Raw genomic sequence first — 19,689 nt, forward strand, 5'->3', positions numbered from 1 at the left:
CATATGGTACAGAAAAAAATATTCATATATACGCATATGTGAATACATATCTATATACATAGTAATAGATAGATAGCTTAAACAAATGTGGCAAAATGCTTAAAACTAGTCAATCTGATAAAGAGTATATAAGAGTTCTCTATATTATTCTTTCTGCTTTTCTGTAAGTTTAAAATTATTTCAAAATATAAAAGGCTTAAAAGGGAATTTATGGGATACGATACCAAAAGCACAGGCAACAAAAGAAAAACTAGATAAATTGGACTTCATCAAAATTAAGAACTTTTGTGCCTCCAGGAACACACTCAAGAAAGGTAAAAGACAACCTGTAGAATGGGAGAAAATATTTGCAAAATCATATATCTGATAAGGGATTAGCATCCAGAAAACATAAGGAATTCCTACAACTCAAGAAGAATGAAACAAACAAACAACCTAGCTCAAAAACGAGCAACGGACTTGAACAGACATTTTCCAAAGAAGATATACAAATGGCCAATAAGCACATGAAGAGATGTTCAAGATCATTAGCCATTAGAGGAATCCAAATAAGAACCACAATGAGATAACACTTTCACCTACTAGGATGGGTACCATTTTTTTAAAAAATGAAAAACAACAAGGTGGCAAGGATGTAGAGATACTGGAACCCTCATGCATTGCTGGTGTGAATGTAAAATGATGCAGCCACTGTATCATTTTACATCAATTTGTTTATCATTTATTATCAGTTTGTTTCCGAACTGGAAAACAGTTTGGCAGCTCCTCAAAAAGTTATCAAACTACCATATGACCTAGCAATTCCACTCCCAGGTATACATTCAAAAGAATTAAAAGTAGGGATTCAAATAGATGTTTTTACATCAATGTTCATAGAAGCATTATTCACAATAGCCAAAAAGTGGAAACAACCCAAGTGTCCATTATCACATGAATGAATTTTTAATGTGGTATATTCATACAATGGAATATTATTCAGCCATAAAAAGGAACCAAGCACTGATACATGCTACAATATGGAAAGATCTTGAAAACATTATGCTAAGTGAAATAAACCAGACACAGGACAAATATTGTAAGATAGCATTTATATGAGATACCCAGAATAGGCAAATTCATAGAGACAGGAAGTAGAATAAAGGTTACCAGGCTCTAGGGGGACAGGGGATTGGGGAGTTAGTGTTCAATGGATGCAGAGTTTATGTCACAATGACAAAAAATTGGGGGGTATACACAGCAGTGATGACTACACAACATTACGAATGTAGTTAACGCCAGCAAATTGTACACTTACAAATGGTTAAAATGACAAATATCATGTTATGTATATTTTACCACAATTTTAAAAAACATAAAAAAGGAATATATGTAGGAAAATGATTACGTAACTTCAAATACAATGCAAGATGCACTAGAAACCCTCAAAGTGCTCTCTGTATCTTGAACACAAAGAATCTGGCACACATTTTCCTTAAAACAAACAAAACACTTTAAGATCCATTTTAGGAGAGAAGACTCTGAGTTCCTAAATATTTTAGCACTTATATGCTATTGCTATATTACTTTTTTATGGTACTCTAACTAACGTGCAAGTTCCTTTAGGTTGAAAATCATTACTTACCTTCGTATTCTAAGACTTGTTATGGGATGAATAACTGAATGGTGGAGGGATGAATTAACTAGACTAGGGATTTAAGGAACTATTATGAGCTAGAGAGAAGCTGAAGTGTGAAAGGGAAAAGACATCATGGAGGCGGTCTGGTCTGAGCTAGGAGGCCAGGCAGGAATTGGAAGGGCAGAAAGACAAAGCGAGGACCCACTCACTGAGTGTGAGATACAGACAGAACTGACCACCCACATGCCTCCATGAAGCAAAGTAGCACCAGGACTTCTTTGTTCTGACCTGAGAGGCACTATGTTAAAAGCTTTGGCTTCTAGAGTAGAGCCTCCATGAAGGCAGGGTTGGTCAGGTGATCAAATAAGAAGCTTAAAAATGGAATAATGAGCCTTCCTTCCATTCTGTCCCAAATAAGCCATTTTTCTGAGTAAAACTGTATCTTCTGATTCAGTTAATTTTAAGATAAGGTCAAATGACTCACGATTTATAAAGTTCTATCTGAGGCTTTAGTTAGATGAATCAGATGGTAAATCAACCCACAGAGAAAGAATCAACAGCCTGTGGATCAATCAGAGAATAATCTAACTGAAATTTCAAGAATAAAACGAGCGGTCAATCAGGGGTTTGGAGCGTAGTAAGAAACTCTTTCAGGAACGTAGTCATTAAAATAACTTCCTGTAATCTCTCCCACTAGAAATAAACTCTGGAAGTGTCTGGAAACAACAGCGTCTTGGGAACACAGCGTACTATCCTGCAGATGAGAAGAATCAGCCATAGTCGCTGTTGAACATGCATAAATTTTATTTCCAGGAATTCAGCCAGGGATATAAATGAGGGACTTAGATGACACTGACGACTATGGGTCTTAGGTCTACTTTGAGTATAAACATCCACCTCCGTGTCTATCCTTCCCTCACCACCTTGAGAAAATAACTAGTCTTGATCTGTAACGTATTGAAATTGAAAGATGCTAAATAAGAAAAAGCAAGTTTGCAAAATCTAGAAATAAGCCTATAAATATATGCTTACTGATATCAGCCTTAAAATTCTGGAGAAAGATATACTACACTTTTAATAGTTACTAAAGAGGGAGATGGGTGGGGAGGATGGAGAGGCAGGGAAAGCTAGGGAGAACTTTCCTTAGGATCGATTGGTCCTCGTGTGTTTTAATAGCAGCGATATTTATTAGAACTTGGTATGTCCGAGACACTCTCCTAAATGCACTTTTGCTGCATTAACTAGTGTGATCTTCACCCAACCTCATGAGGTAGGGAATACCATTATCCCCATTTCATACGTAAGGAAATTGAGGCCCAAAGAAGTTAAGCAACTTGCCCAAGGTCACATGATAGTAGGTCAAGGAGCCAGGGTTCAAACCCAGCAAGCATGGCTCCACGGTGCTGCACCTTTGAAGACACAACAACGTGATACTTAGAGACTCTGAGGCAAAATTTTAACTCATGAAAGGAGTGGGCACTCCCTTTAAAGACGGGTTCCTATCTGGGCCATACACTTCTCTCAGTCCTCCTGCTCAGAACCAGTTCCCTTCATTTGGAGGCTGGTCAGCGGTCACCGTTGGCTGAGCCTCAGGTAAGGTAAGGTAAGGTAAGGTAGGGCTGGCGGGCGTGGGGAGAGCAGCAGCACGTGACCCAAGCTGTCCAATCAGAATTGTCCTTCTGGATGTCTTCACCCAGACTGGAGGGGCGCTGCAGCCTCTGTCAGGCGGTGGGAGACAGGGGCTGTGAGGCTCAGGAATGCTTCCCATCCTGTGGAGGACACATGTGAGTGGGAAACAGGTCAGCCTGCAGAGCTGGAAAGGGAGAACTTGGGTAGCGATGGCCTAAGTGCCTAGCTGCAGTTGTCCCCAGGCCCAGCTGCAAGCCTGCGCCCCCACCGCTCGCCCATTCCTCTCCTCTGTCGCTCATGAGTCTCTCTGCATTATCTTTGCAATGTGTTTCCCTTTCTTGCTTATGCTATTTTGACCCGGGTTTTAAACGGTTTTGCCTCTACTAGTTTGATCTGGTTATTGCATGCAGCAACAACAAATTCATATTAATCAATGGGAAAGGGAGCCATCTTGATATTTTGTTTAAGGGCCCAGAATTTCAACTTTTGATGCTAAATAGATTTCATGCGTTATACTCAGAGAACAAAGAAAAATGTATATTCACTTTAAAGAAATAAATCTATTAAAAAAAGGTCATTGATTCACAGAAACTTCTATTTTGAACTATTAGCATGGTTATTTTGCCCATATATCTCCATAGCAAATATTAGATTAACTGATATGTATTTTTACTCATTTCTGTGAAGTACTTTACTCTTTTCATTTACTCTCATTCATCATACTATAGATCATTTGTTAAATATGTGTGTGAATTTGTTTTATATTTTCTCAAGACCTTTTTTTTTTTTTGGTGAGGAAGATTGACCATGAGCTAACATCCTTTGCCAATCTTCCTCTTTTTGCTTGAAGAAGATTGTCCCTGAGCTGACATCTGTGCCAATCTTCCTCTATTTTGTACATAGGACTCTGCCACAGCATGACTTGATGAGCAGTGTTTAGGTCCACACCTGGGATTCGAACCCTCAAACCCCGGGCTGCCAAGGTGGAGCATGCAAACTTAACCGCTACACCACCAGGCCGGCCCCAATAAAACTTTCTATATAAAATTTCAAAAATTAAAAACAAACTCAGTTAGTGGGTTGTTTTTTTTGTTTCAATCCTGGTTTCATTTGCCTTGAAGAACATCTTTAGTCTGATGAAGTCCCATTTGTTTATTCTTTCTATTGTTTCCCTTCTCTGAGAAGACATGGTGTCCAAAAAGATCCTTTTAATACTGATGTCAAAGAGTGTACTGCCTACGTTTTCTTCTAGAAGCCTTATGGTTTCAAGTCTCAGCTTTAGGTCTTTGATCCATTTCGAGTTTATTTTGGTGAATAGTGAAAAAGAATGGTCAATTTTCATTCTTTTACATATGGCTTTCCAGTTTTCCCAGCACCATTTGTTGAAAAGACTTTCTTTTCTCCATTGTATGCCCTCAGCTCCTCCTTTGTCGAAGATTAGCTGTCCATAGATGTGTGGTTTTATTTATGGGCTTTCAATTCTGTTCCATTGATCTGTGCACCTGTTTTTGTACCAGTACCATGCTGTTTTGATTACTGTAGCTTTGTAGTATGTTTTGAAGTCAGGGATAGTGATGCCTCCAGCGAAACAAAAAAACAACCCACTAACTGAGAAAAAATATTTGCAAGTAATACATCCAACAAAGGCTTAATATCCATAATATATAGAGAACTCTCACAACTCAACAACAAAAAATTAAACAACCCAATCAAAAAATGGGCAGGAGACATGAACAGACATTTCTCCAAAGAAGATATACAGATGGCCAATAGGCACATGAAAAGATGCTCATCATCGCTGATCATCAGGGAAATGCAAATCAAAACTACACTAAAATATCACCTGACACACATTAGAATGACAAAAATAACTAAAACAAATAGTAACAAATGTTGGAGAGGTTGTGGAGAAAAAGGAACCCTCATACACTGCTGGTGGGAATGCAAACTGGTGCAGCCACTGTGGAAAACAGTATGGAGATTCCTCAAAAAATTAAGAATAGAACTTCCATATGATCCAGCTATTCCACTACTGGGTATCTATCCAGAGAGCTTGAAGTCAGCAATTCCAAAAGTCCTATGCACCCCAATGTTTATTGCAGCATTATTTACAATTGCCAAGATGTGGAAGCAACCTAAGTGCCCATCAACAGATGATTGGATAAAGAAGATGTGGTATATATATACAATGGAATACTACTCAGCCATAAAAAAGAACAAAATTGTCCCATTTGCAACAACATGGATGGACCTTGAGGGAATTATCTTAAGTGAAATAAGCCAGATAGAAAAGGACAATCTCTGTATGACTCCACTCATATGAGGACTTTAAACCTGTGGACAAAGAGAACAGATTAGTGGCTACCAGGAGAAAGGGGGATGGGGGGTGGGCACAAAGGGTGAAGGGTTGCACCTACAACACAAGTGACAGACAATAATATACAACTGAAATTTCACAAGTTTGTAACCTATCATTAACTCAATAAAAAATTAAAAAGAAAGAAAAAAAGGTTAAAAAAAACTTATTGGATCATCTTTCCCGGCTTCTTGTTTTTCCAAATGGTCACCAAATGCTATGCTAGTACCATACTTACTTCTCCTATTTCCCTGAACTCCATCTTGAGAAGGAAATATTCATTTCCTTTCTCTAAATTATTTCCCCCCAAGGAGCTATTTTGTCTTCTCTGCAACAACAGAACAATGCCTACTCTAAAGACTCAGATCAGAGTAGCCGAAGAGGCACACACGACCCTTTTTCCTGAGGAGCAGGGGTTCAGGAAGAGGTGTCAACACTGGTTACATGATCGGATCAGGTCTTGAGAGGAAGTATGTGGTATTTGGAAGCTACAGAGTGAGATGTAAGACTAGGGAGCCAAATTCTACCTGTAGTAGCTCTAGTCCTAAGTGGATCCTTTGAGCATCAGGTGAATAATACATTAATTAAAATATATTCTAAAATATAAGGAAAATACACAAGACAGGAAACCTAGCATTTATTGAGTGCCTATTACACCATACACAGCATACCATATATTATACCAATAAATGTCCACAAGAACCGTGAATGCAAGAAATAAGCATCCTTCTTTTGAAGATGAGGGAAACTGAGTCACAGAGAAATTACATAAATTGCCCAAGGAGACACACTCAGTATGTGGAGAGCCAGGATTTGAACCCCTATCTGTCTGCCTCCAGAGTCTATACCTTTTCCACTATACATACTTCATTACCCTTATGCAAGCCAATATTCTACTTCATCCGTTCTAAGTAATTACTCTATCATTTACAGCATCCTGTGTAGATTGTAGAGTCTGGATTGATAAGGTTCTGTTTATTCTTTAGCATAAGCTTAAATATTTTCAACCTTACAGGTACAGATAAAAAGGTTGATGATCCTAACGATTCATGGTGAGTCCAAATCCACAAACAAAATCACACTGGTTTTCCAAAGTCAATTTTGGCATGACAAAATGTTTCTTAAAAGGCAATAAGTCATTGGAAGGGTCCTGGAGCCCACCAGCTGCAGCTGTCCTTTGCCCCTCCTGTCCTCGGGTGCTAGGCTGCTGTCTGCGTCCCCAGGGCAGACTGCAAAGGGCTTTGTTATTACCAGCTGAGAGTCAGGGCAGCTGAAGGGCACTTGTCACTACAGTTTGCTCCCCAACATGTCAACATATTCTGAAAGCTACTGACATCTGATTTTAGCTCTTTGCTGCCTTCTGTTCCTCTGACTTTGACAGATTTTAATGAGACAAATGCTAGCCGTGGGTTTCCTTTCTCCGTCTTCCCCTTCCTTACCCCTCAGGGACTCACTTTCTGCCGCCGTCCTTTCCAAAATGGCAAACTCAACACGAAAACTGCAGATAAGGAGGAATAGACTTATGCGCAGAGGGTGAACTTAGCAGAGCTTTCCTAGTCTGTCTGACCTTGACCCCTGCCTCTACCTTTTCAGTAGTGGCGACCAGGCTTGCTTCTGACACTCAGAGACACGGACGTTAAATCACTTATAAGAGAGAAACAGCTGATGCCTCCAGGACTTTTTTATGCAATATAAATGCTAAGAGATATGTTGGGTATGGCTCAGGTTCTCCAGCAAGTTGATAGATTCATGGTTTCTTAAGGAAACCCAAGGGAGTGAGCAAGTATATTCTCAACCCAAATAACCAGGAGGGTGCTCCGAATAGCTACCATTTATTGAAGATCAACCATGTGTCAGGTTCTTTATGTATACTTTCTTAATTATTCTTGAAGTTGAACTAGTAACACACTATTCTGACACTGAGAGACCAGCTTTCAGGTTGGACAGACCTGTGTCCAAAGTAATATTTCTATCATTTGGGGAGTTTCCTTCAAAGTTGGAAAAATTCCTTTTCATATGGCAGACCTAAAAATAGGTGAAGAGAATTATCATGATCCCGCCATTCCCTCATCTGCTACCAAGTTTTCCGATATCTCAATTTAGAAGCTTGAGGGCAGCTGGAAGAAAGAGGAGACTATAGAAATCCTGCGTAGGTGGGGGAAGACTCTTGGGCACAGGGTGTTTGTGCCCTTGTCTGGAAAGTGACCACTCAGATTGCCCTGTGGTACAGAGCAGTGGAATGTCTTCAGGACAATGGCTCTGTGCACCCCATTCCCTCCCTACAGCTTGAGCAGAGCACACTTGGGATTGGGAAATCCCCACATGCCCCAGTGAGAGGACAAAGGGAGTGAAGTGGCCTGGTGTACAGATAGGAGACCCAGGATATAATGTCATCACCACTGAAGGCCATGGTAAGATTTTGAAACATCAACAGATGCTGGTCCACCCCCAGGGGCCGGGTGGGACCCATCACCAACATCACCACCGACAGAGATTGGACAAGGACACAGAGGCCAGAGAGCCCTCCTCCTGTGGCCATGTTATTATTTCTGAAAGCTTCCCTCTGTGCACAGATGTCTTCTGGAAGAAAGGAAGGAGGAGAGGGAAGAGGAAGAAGTCCCGGAAGTATGTGCTTTACCCCAAAGTAAACGGATTGAGACTGAGAGAACAACACTTAAATTGACTAGGAAAAAAGTCAGCATAATGAAATGGGATAATTAGGTTGTGTGCTCTAGGACTTAAAAGCAAAGTTGAATTCAAATAGAGAAAAAGAAGAAAGTTACATTTTGGTAGATGTGTGTTGCAGCTTGTGCTAATATTACCTGATACACATGTTGTTCGTGTTTTTATCTATTGCTTAAAATTATTGAATAAAACTGGAGAAAAGAGAGAACTTGGCACACACACTACTGAAGAATTCCTTCTAAAATGACATCAATCTATAAATCAATATCCATTGATTACATTGGCTCAGCTGATCACTATGCAATATACTTGCAGTCATCCATTATGCTCCATACCTTCCAAGAGGATATCTATAAAGATTTGGCCGTTGCCCGGCTGAAATCAAGATACACAATATCTGTAGAGAATATAATATAAGAAACAAGCATAGGTGTTGAAGTCAGAAAATGTCTTTTAATTCCACAATTTACTAGCTGAGGAAAATTGTATAAATTGCTCAACTTCTCTAAGATTCCATTTTTTTTTAAGTTTTCTCATCTGTAAAATGAGGGTCAAATTCATTAATAATACCTAACCCAAAGACTTGTTATGAAGATATGAGGATCAACTGGGGTCACATTTATGGTAGATATTAATCACCACACTGATGTTGGTTATTATGTCTTGATATATGGATGAGTCTTATTTAAATCTCATTATTTTAAAAAGAAATGGTTGATTTAGAATATGTCTGAATAAACACATCTTGGCTCCCAGTGATCTGTATTTAACTTTCCAAGTGCTTATAAACCATCCATCTTTAAAATTCATCCAAAAATTTTGCCAAGGACAGTTTCAGAAATCGTTTGTCCTTCCATACGCAGTACACTGATTATGTCAACTTTTTGGAAACAAGGGCTCTTTTGGCATCTCTCCAGTTCTCCGTGATCCCATGGAGATTATTGGCATGGTTCGATGATCACATTCACAGTTCTTTTAAGTTTCCTGAGACATTAATAATCAAAGCCTCAAAGACTTGGGCATAATTATCACCATCCTTTTCACTCCTCAACTAACCTGTTCTTCTTTTCCTACTTCAAGCAAAACACATGAACCCCTCCGCCATATTGTTTTGCTTTTCTCCAGTTTGAAGATAATCTTTCTTAAAGGAGAAAGGGAGACAAATGAGAAGTTAAGAGCTCTGCTTTCTCTTAGCTCTCTTGTAACAGCTTGATGTGCCACCAACAATGAGCTCTTCCCTTCCCACTTCCCTTCCTTGCCCTGAACTAGCCTCAGCTCACACTGGGCACCAGTCTTCCTGACACTGACATTCTTTTGGGGACTTGAGCTCTTCTTTGGCAGCTGTCATTGATCACGAGCCCCTCCTGCCACTTTCAGCAGGTGCTCATGTCAAGTAGAAACTGTCTTTAGAGAGAGCCAGTACAGGGAAATTCTCGGCATATGAGAGAGCTCCAGGTACCAAACTGAAGCCTGGGATCGTGAGGAATACTGACTGACAGAGGCCAGGTGGCAGGCCAACTGGTGGCATTAGGCTAACCAGCACAGCCGAAGTGCTTCCAGCAGCACCAAGTCACCCTGGCTGATGGGCAAATAAGGAAGCTTGGCAGAAAAGACATAACTTCATGTCGGTACAAGTATAAAGATGGGGAAAAAGAAATGACCAAAATCTTAACAATTCATGTGCTTGAGCCACAGCCTTCCGTTCTTCTTTCTACTTGTCTGAGTGTTCTAAGATTTATTTCAGAGACAAGTATTATTTGTAAAATTGTTTTATAAAAAGAGTTTGAGAGTTCAGTTCTCTCTGTATGAAGGTGATAAGATGGGTATTTTTTTTTTAAACTGCCATGTTTTTAAAAGCTACTTAGAAGAAACACTCCCTGGAGAGAAGTCAGTGTTGGACTAAACATAAAATCTAGATCCATTTTAGTCACTCCTATCTGGACATGGGAAAAGGAATCTTATTTTCACTTGAGAATTTATTGAGTTCTTATCATGCGATCAGCCCTAAGTTAAGTGGGAGGAGGAGAGGCTAAATATAATGCCTGATTCCTGACCTCAAGGGGTATTTGGCTCAGCTGAAAAAAAGATTAGCTGTAATATAAAGGCGTCCTATTTTGTATTACGAATCATAAATATAAGAAAGAAGTTCAGAAAATAGGAAGATGACGTAATGGGAGCATTATGTCCCAAACTGTCCTCTACGGAAACACAAGGGATCCCCCTCTTGTATTTAATTAAGGTTCTGAGAAGTCTGCAGGAAAGGGAACTGTTTAACTTTGAGTAAATATCATTTCCCAAATGTATTTGACAATAGAAGCTCTTTCTACAGGGAATACCTTTAGCATCTTGCAGAATGGTCCCATCTCAGAGGTAATGTTATCAGAAACAGATTCACGCAGGATATGCACTTAATCTGATCTTGAAGAATGGATAACTTTTGGATGAACTGAGGATGGAGGAGGCTTTAGAGGAAAGAATTCTGTGGGAGCGAAAGCACAGACTCAGGACTTCATATCAAAGGTCAAGATTGGTCATAAGAGCTGGAGGTAGGCCTGGAAGGAGGCGGGAAAGAGTCAAGGGGCCCCTGGTGTAAGGATCAGAAGAATGTAGAACAGTGATTTTCAAAATGCCAGCCTAGGACCACCTGCATCTGAATTTTCTGGGGCGCTCCGCTCCGTAAAAGATCCTCAGCCCCAACCTCAGTTCTACTGAAGATGGGTCCTGGAAATTTGCATTTCAAAATCGTTTCCCAGGTGTGATTCTTAAGTACTGTAAAGTTTGTAGAGACTGCAAGCCAATTAGGGAAGGAAAAGAAAATAGATTTGATGTTAAAATGAAGTTTAATTGGAAAAGCAGACACCCCTGCACTCATGCATTCATCTGTCTGCTGTGTGTTGAGCACCTGCTGTATGCCAGGCCCTATCCAAGGTGCTGGATGTACCTTGTGGTTGTGGTTGGAACAACACCAGTCCCTATCCTCCTGGGGCTTACATCCCATGGTTAATTATGACACACTTCTTGTTTATCTGCCTCAGACCACCTGACTGGTTTTGAATATTTGGCTTCTGCCCTATTCCTGAGACCCATTTCCATCTAGTGCCCTATTCAGGTAAGTGGATTTCAGCCCCAGTCCATCGCCCTGTGTCTCTATTCTGTTTACTTCTTTACTCCTGGCCACTTGCATCATCTCAGTACTGTCTCTGCATTCTAACCATTCTAACTGGAGCATTCTAACCGGGGTTCTGCTAGCTGGTACTGACCTCCCTGGTATTGACTCACTCCTTGCCACCTCCGTGCCTGGAGCCACCCGTATTGCCACTCCCACATTCTCAACCACTATGCCTGGATTACCCCACTACTCCTTCATGTTGAACCCATCCTTTGCCAACTACCTACCTGAACTACAACCTACTCTTGCTGTTGATCCAGGTGGTTTTGTAGGGTCGGTTTTTGGGTCAGACAGTCCTGAGTTCAAATCCTAGTTCCTATAATTTCCAGTCACATGACCTTAGAAAGTAGAATTATTTCTCCAAGCCTTAATTTTCTCATCTGAAAAAAAAAGGAATAATAATGTTTGTCTCACCAGATCATAAAGGTGTATTTTAAATTCTTAGTGTGGAGCCTGGCACATAGCAGGTATTCAACCAATGGGAGGCATTTTTACCCATCTTGGCCAGTTTTATCCTCCAGACTGTAACTTTCTTTTAGCACCTCCAACCAGGCCTGTTTTCACACTTCCATTCCTTAGGATGTTTGAGCGCCTTGGTGAAGCTTCCTCAGGCGAAGCTTTCTGAGGCATGGCCGAACTTAACAAAGGGGAGAATCTGTTGGGGGCACTCCTCAGGCCTGTTTTCACATTCCAGTGTGGGTGGAGGATGGGAGCCAAATCTGAGTCCTGGCCCCATGCACACTCTCCAGTAGTGGCACCTTTACAACTTTTTAAAGGCGATGTGCTGACCAGACTACTGTTAAGGCTAAAATGAAAAGACGCGAGGGGAAGCAGTATGAAATCAAGACCTTGAGACAGTGTCCCTCACTGACCAGCACAACAGGTTCTCTTGCCCCCCATCCTTACCCCCCATGCACCCAGGCTTATTTCCAGTGGTGTCAGAACCTGGTCTCGCCTCTGCCACCATTCTGTAATGGAACAGACCTTGGCTGACCTCAGATATGGCATTGCCCTGATATGCCCATGGGTTCTTAATGAGGTCTGTTTTTGGAAAGAAGTTTCCTGTTATTCATTTAATTGCTCTATAATTTGCCAATCAAAACAAGGTGGACATTTCCCAGAATTCCCATTGCTCACTTGATGAGGTCCAAACTTCTTAGCCGGGGGTACAAGGTCCTACATGATCAGACTCATGTTGCTTACCTCAACAGCCTCATCTCGTGCCTCTCCCCCATCTCTGCTGCTGTCATTCTGCGATTCTTGCAGTTCAAGAACTCTCCTGTCACCCTCCTTTGGACATAACGTTCTCTCTACCTGCCTCCTTTCCTCCAATTCTTTGCTTGGAAAACTTCTATTCAAACCTGTCATTTCCTCTAGGAATCACCCCTCCCCTTCCCCAGCCTTGGCGAGGTGCACTCCTTTCTGCTCACACCGTTTGTGGATTTGGCAGCAAAGCACTTATCAGGCCATATCATAATTAATCATTGGTTTATGGTCAGTCTCACCTGGACTCTTGCTACACAAATTGTTCGAAATGCCAAATCTCCTGGCCCACCTCAGAGCCCCTGAATTAGAACTTTCATTTTAACAAGATCTCCAGGTGATTCCTATGCTTATTAGGATGTGAGAAGAGGGGCTGGCCCTGTGGCCGAGTGGTTAAGTTTGCGGGCTCCGCTTTGGCGGCCCAGGGCTTTGCCAGTTCAGATGCTGGGTGCAGACATGGCACCACTCATCCAGCCATGCTGAGGCAGCATCCCACATGCCACAACTAGAAGGACCCACAACTAAAAATACACAACTATGTACCGGGGGGCTTTGGGGAGAAAAAGGAAAAATAAAATCTTTAAAAAAAAAAAAAGATATGAGAAGGCTTCCCTGATAGACTTGGGAGGGGCCTCTGGAGGTGAAACTGTCTTTCATCTCTGAATCCCCACTAACTACCATGATACCTGGCTAAGTTTGGCACCATGCCTCTACCTGAACCGCACCGGCCTCTTGGATGGGTTTTGCATCCCTGTCAAGAATGGGTTAGAACCAAAAGCTGTTTGTGAGGGAGGCCTTGTAGGACTCCTGCCACGAACAATGTTTTGTGGAGCCTATGTGAAAAGGTGCAGCCCCAAGTCAGAAAGAAGAGCATTCTCCACATCTCTGCCACGGGATCGAGCACTACTGGATGGTGGAGCCTGGAGCCTTGGAGGCCCACCTTCCAGGACCAGGCCTTGGAGCTCTCATCTTGAGTGCCATGGTGAAGCTTCCTCAAGTGTAGCTTTCTGAGGCACGGCAGACCTTAACAAAGGAGTCTGTTGAGCGCACTCCTCAGGAATTCCAAATACCACTTGAGGAATAACTGCAAGGGTCAAAGTTCTTGCATATGCAAACGGGAGCAAGATCGCATGGTAGGCAGTATAATGGGCCCCCCGGATATGTCCACGTCCTAATCCTAGAATCTGTGAACGTGACCTTACACAGCTAAAAGGACTGGCGCATGTCATTAAGTTAAGGATCTTGAGATGGGGCGATTATCCTGCATTATCCAAGGGGGCTTGATGGGATCACAATGGTCCTTATAAGAGGGAGGCGGGAGGAATCAGAGGCAGAGGAATAAGAGAAATGACAGCAGAAGCAGAGGTTAGAATGATGTAAGAGAGGCCATGAGTCAAGGAATGAGGACAGCCTCTAGAAAGTGGAGCAAGCAAGGCCACAGATTTCCCCCTAGAGCTTCCTGAAGAAACCAGGCCTGCTGGCACCTTGATTTTAGCCCAGCGAGACCTGCATTTCAGACTTCCATCCTACAGAATTGTAAGAGAATAAATGTACGTTGTTTTAAACCCCTAAATTTGCAGTAATTTGTACAGCAGCATTGGAAAACTCGTACAGGTAGGAAATGTGAGTTATTTATATTAATGTGAATTCCTTTGTTTACACAAGCTGGGGCACATGGTAACTCAAACTAAATTTCTATAGTCCTGAACTGCCAGAAATTGGTTATATTTCCAGCTGACTGGCTCTTGGAAAGTTCTAGAAAGAAATCTACTCCCTTGCGTGGGCTTGGGGGTGGGGAGCAAGGGGTGGGTTCTATCTCAATTTCAAAAGATCCAGCATTTTTCAAGCAGATTTATGACTCCATACAAGAATGCTCTCCCAAAGGCATCTTCCTAACCTAAAACCCCAAGTAGTTCTTGAGAGCCAAAGCTTCCAGAGAACAAACAATGAACTTGTCATCCTGTGTTGATAAATCGACTGCTGGGAGCTCTGGAGGCTTGGTGGGGAAAGCTAGTCATCACAACCATGTAGTGAAAGTCCCTGGGGCCATCAATGCAGAAAACCAGTAGCTTCTATTAATAAATCAATCCCTTCCCAGAAGAACTTGAGTTTTTTTTTTTTTTATTACTGTCGGTTTATGGGGAAATCTTAAAGAAAAAAAAAAGAGGCAATGTCAGATCTGTCTAGACCATGAAATCCACCTGACGTTATGATTCTTAGGGACCATTTGAGCTGGCCCCTTTGAAAGATCTCATTAAAAGTGGAGCTCTTAGCAGCTTTGAATTCCGCATGGCATGAGCCTCCCTTTGGAGAGCTAACAATGGTCTAGATGCCGGAGAATCCCAAACGCTGAACAGTTTCCTTGGTGTCCACAGCTAAAGCTAGTTTCTCAAGATCTCTGCAAATCGCATTACTTTAGCTACGGGTAACTGATTCTGAGCCCCTTGGAGGAGGTTTCTCCGGAGTTTCCAGCCCGAGAAACAAGTGGCAGTGACTGCACAATTCTGCCTCTGAGAGGGAATGCCCATCTTACCTGCTCAGAGCAGCATTCTCAGTCCAAGGGCAGCTGGGAGAGGAGGGGAGGGGAGATGGGCTGCCTTTCAGGGCTTAAGACAGCCACAGAGAGGGCCCGATCCAGGAATCCAGGAGGAATGACAGCTTAATTCCCGGCTCCCCACCAGGAAACTGTGGCAGGGGTTAATTAATTTCCTTTCCAGCAGTTCCCTGGGAGAGTTTGCATTGGTTCGTAGCTGTGTGAACCCACAACACTCCCTGTGTGAGTGTTGTGAAGGAGGCAAAACAAGCTTGCTGCTCCTTGGTATTGTTTCTCCGTCTCTGGAGGTACGTCAGGTAACAGATTGACTATGCTCGGAAGAGGCAGCAGCCAGGGCAGTCTTCAGGGAAGCTGTGAAATAGATTAGGTTCGCCTCTGGCTTCTCAAGGTAGCCCTTTTTAGGGAGACTTCCTCTTACATACATCCTCCCACCCCTCTCAGATCTTTCCCCACCCAAATTAATCTAGTGAAACTTCAGATAAGATCTGAAACTTTTTAATCACTTATTATATTTATTTAATAAATATATAAATATCTACTTTGTGCCAGAAACTAGAAAGAAGAGATTAATAAGGGAAGTAACAGGGGCCTGCCGGGTGGCATGGTGGTGAAGTTCGTGTGCTCCACTTCAGTGGCCCGGGGTTCATGGGTTCAGATCCTGGGGTGTGGACCTACACACTGTTCATCAAGCCATGTTGTGGCAGCATCCCACATACAAAATAGAGGAAGGCTGACACAGATATCAGCTCAGGGCCAGTCTTCCTCGCCTAATAAATAAATAAATAAATAAGGGAAGTAACATTTACTAAGACCTACTATGTGCTACATATTGTGCTCATTTATACTCATAGCTCTATGAACTCGATTCCTGGTCCCGTTTTGTAGATGAGAAAAGTAAGGCTCAAAAAAGTTGTCATTTACCCAGCAGCATATAACTAGTAAGTTATGGATAAAGCATGGTCTCAAACCTAGTCTGGCAAACTCCAAACCTGTGCTTTTTCTGTGGTAGTTATGAGTTAGAAATCTGGAATTAAAAACAAAACAAAAAAATCTAGGTTCACGTCTTGGCTTTGCTATTCAGCAATTGTATGACTTTTGCCAAATTACTTAAATTCTTTAAGCCTTAGTGTTTTTATCCTTAAAAAAGGATGATAAAAATAATACCTACAAAATAATATCAACTACTATTTAATGAGGACTAAATAACATAATGTTTATGCATTATTTAGTACAATCCTCAGTACATAATAAGTTCTCAAAAAGTATTAACTATATGTGATTATTTTTCCATGCTTTTCTCAAGAAATTCACCCTGTAATGGTAATTCCCTCAGCAAAATATTTCCCCTTTTTTAAAATTTTAACATTTGTGAATTGACTTTTGAAGATTGTTTTCCCAATAGCAAAAATCTCAGATTGAGTGATCTTGGGTCACTCAAGGTCATAAAATTGGCTTAATCAAGCTCTAGTCACCATGTTTTCTGGACCACTTTTTCTTGAGACAAACTAGACCTTTGCATCTCTCATTCCCACTCATGAAAATATCTACTGTTGCTTTTAGTTTGTAAGATATCATTGATGGTCTTTTTAGTAATTGTATAGTTTTTATAAATATTGTTTTAGCAGACATAAAACTATCTCAAAGGGTTTTGTAGAATCACCACCTGGAGATCCTGACTCACTTTTTCCTGTAAGGTCTTGAGTTCATAAATGATGCCTTCCCTTGCCAGGGTGGTTTATGAGGACTAAATCCTCACCAAGAATAGGTCCACTTTAGCAAGTGACTGCCTGAGACCAGAAGAGATGTGCAACTGCACCGCCAGCCTGTGGGCTTCAGGTAGAATCTGGTGAAAATAAGAGCACACGTCCTGTGACTAGGTAATCCCGTTCTCCAGATGGTATTTCAAAGAAGTTCTCACACAGATCCATCAGGGGCTACCTAAGAGAATGTTCATGGTGGCCCTCTTGAGAGAATAGAGAGTTCAGGGCAGACTGGCATCCATTAAGAGGGGAATAGACAAGTAAAATGCTATGGTGGATGCCCCCGAAGGATTACTACACAGCAAATAGAAGTAATGAATTTGATTTCATTTCAGCAATGTGGACATATCATAAAAAATCTGGGGTGAGAAAAGAGAGTGAAGTTTACAGCACAAAACCTTTTATGTCAACTGCAAGCATCCACGCACAAGACACCATGACTTGTTTTAGGAGGGTACACACATATTTAGGGATACTGTTCAAACATATTAGAGAGGCCTTGCATTGATCAATGCGCTATACACAGAGGGGTATGATGAACTTGGCTTTCCACAGCACAAGTCCAAGCAAACGAAACAAAATAAGAGAGATGCAGATCAACTGCAAGAGGAACATAAAGAAAAGCATGAGTTATCCTAATTTGAAAAGATCAAAGTTTCATGGAAGTCATGGTATTCTAGCTGCTGGAGAGCAAGATTTAGGTGGGTCAAGGTGAGAAAGGCTTTGGAAGGCAGAGGATTAAATAAAGGCTCTGAAAGAAGTCAATTCAGGAAAGGATGCACTGTGCATGTGAGAGAGGGGTCGGAATGGAGTGGCTGGGAAGGTTAAGAAGACGGATGAAAGCTGGAGGTGGAAAGGCCTTCAAAGCCGCGGTAAAGACTGCATTTTGATTACAGGGGGCAACCAGTGAATGTTTTAAATTGGGGAAGAGATATGTATTTAAGGAAGATATCCTGAGAGCTAAGGTAAAAGTAGATGTGGAGAGAACAGACTGTGGTCAGAGACTCATCCTTGGGTAGAGCAGGAATCTCTTATATCACAATCATGTGGACATTTGTAAGAAATGCAGATTCCTAGACTCTATTCCAGTTTACTGTATCAGAGGATATCTAGGTATAGCCCTGGAATCTATCTGTGTTTTTAAACTAGCCCCCAAGTGACTCTTAGGTCTTTGGGAATTGAGAACTATGTCATTTTCAACCACAGCGGCATACTAGAATCAGTTAGGGAGGTGTTAAAATTCCTGATGCTCAGGCTGCTCATCAGACCAATTAAATTGAAATCTCTAGAGGTGGGGTCTGGGCATCAGTATTTTTTAAGGCTCCACAAGTAATTCTAACGTACAGCTAAGGTTGAGAACCACTGCACTCCCACAAGCCTTTAGAGAACTCAGGAACGAGCAAGACTTCCCCTCATTCCATCTTCGTTTAATCTCCAGCTAATTTGATTCTCTACTTAATTGGATCAAAGCCTCAGGCTCTAAATCACTTATATTAAAAATATAAATTACCCAACCTTTTATTTCAAGAACCCCCAGGCACACAGGATAGTGCTTTTCCATCCCTGGTCCTGGGCAATTGACATTTTATTATCATAAAAGGACTAAAATTGGAATTAAATAAAACTAGCAGGGTCCCTGCTCTGGTTTGGTCTGATGAAAAGCAATAATGACAGGTGGTAAAATATGCCACATACTTTGTATATTAAGCACACCTTGAAATCATATACATTCAAAACAAACATATACAGATACAAGATGCACATATCAATTAAGCGGACAGGAATGGGTTTGAAATCAAGAGAGCAACAGACTAAATTTGTAACCTTGAGCAGAACTAAGACACATAAATTATGCCTTGGAATCCTATTATTTATTTGTCAGTGAACAGACTTCTGGTTTAAAATGGTGCCTGGCTAGAGTCTGTGGTATATCCTCCCAGCTTCCCACCGAAATATCTATGGAAACACAAAAAAACAAGGAAACCTGAAAACTCACACCACCCACAATGAAGACTGCTAACCCAGTGCCAGAATCTGGGAAGACTTTCCAGTAAATAAAAAAAATATATAATCTATTTTTTAAAAAACTAACATCCCTCAAAGAAATGCAGCTAATCTTTTAATGTAGAAACAAATATTTATCAAAATTAGTTCTAAAATTAATACTGGATGCTGAAACTGATAAGATAGTTTATTTAGAGATGATAAATATTTAGGATGTTGCTAAAGAAAAATAGAAAACCCAGTAAAGAAACATACGAAAATAACGGAATAATTAGAGACACAACATTCTTGAATAAGAATACTCAGTGTTGCTACTGAAAGTAGTCTGTAAATTCAATGATCTCCTTATCAAAGTCTCAACAAGGTTTTGTTTTAATTTTGTCTTGTTTTGTTTTGGAAGGTGGAAAAAGATTCTAGGCTGTATTTGAAAGAATCATCAAATGGAAGTGCCAAGAAAATACTGACAAGGAAGACTTCCCCTATCAGATTTTAAAATTTATCACGAAACTACAATAGTTTTAAATTTAGTAATAGCACAGAAACAGAATCAATGGAATAGGGTAGAAAGTATATAAATAAGAAATTTAATATATGATTAAATGAGACATTTTAAACAAAACAAAACAAAATTGAGCTCTACCTCTATCCTTACAC

The sequence above is a fragment of the Equus caballus genome, chromosome 23 (genome assembly GCF_041296265.1).
Source record: "Equus caballus isolate H_3958 breed thoroughbred chromosome 23, TB-T2T, whole genome shotgun sequence".
Lineage (NCBI taxonomy): Eukaryota > Metazoa > Chordata > Mammalia > Perissodactyla > Equidae > Equus > Equus caballus.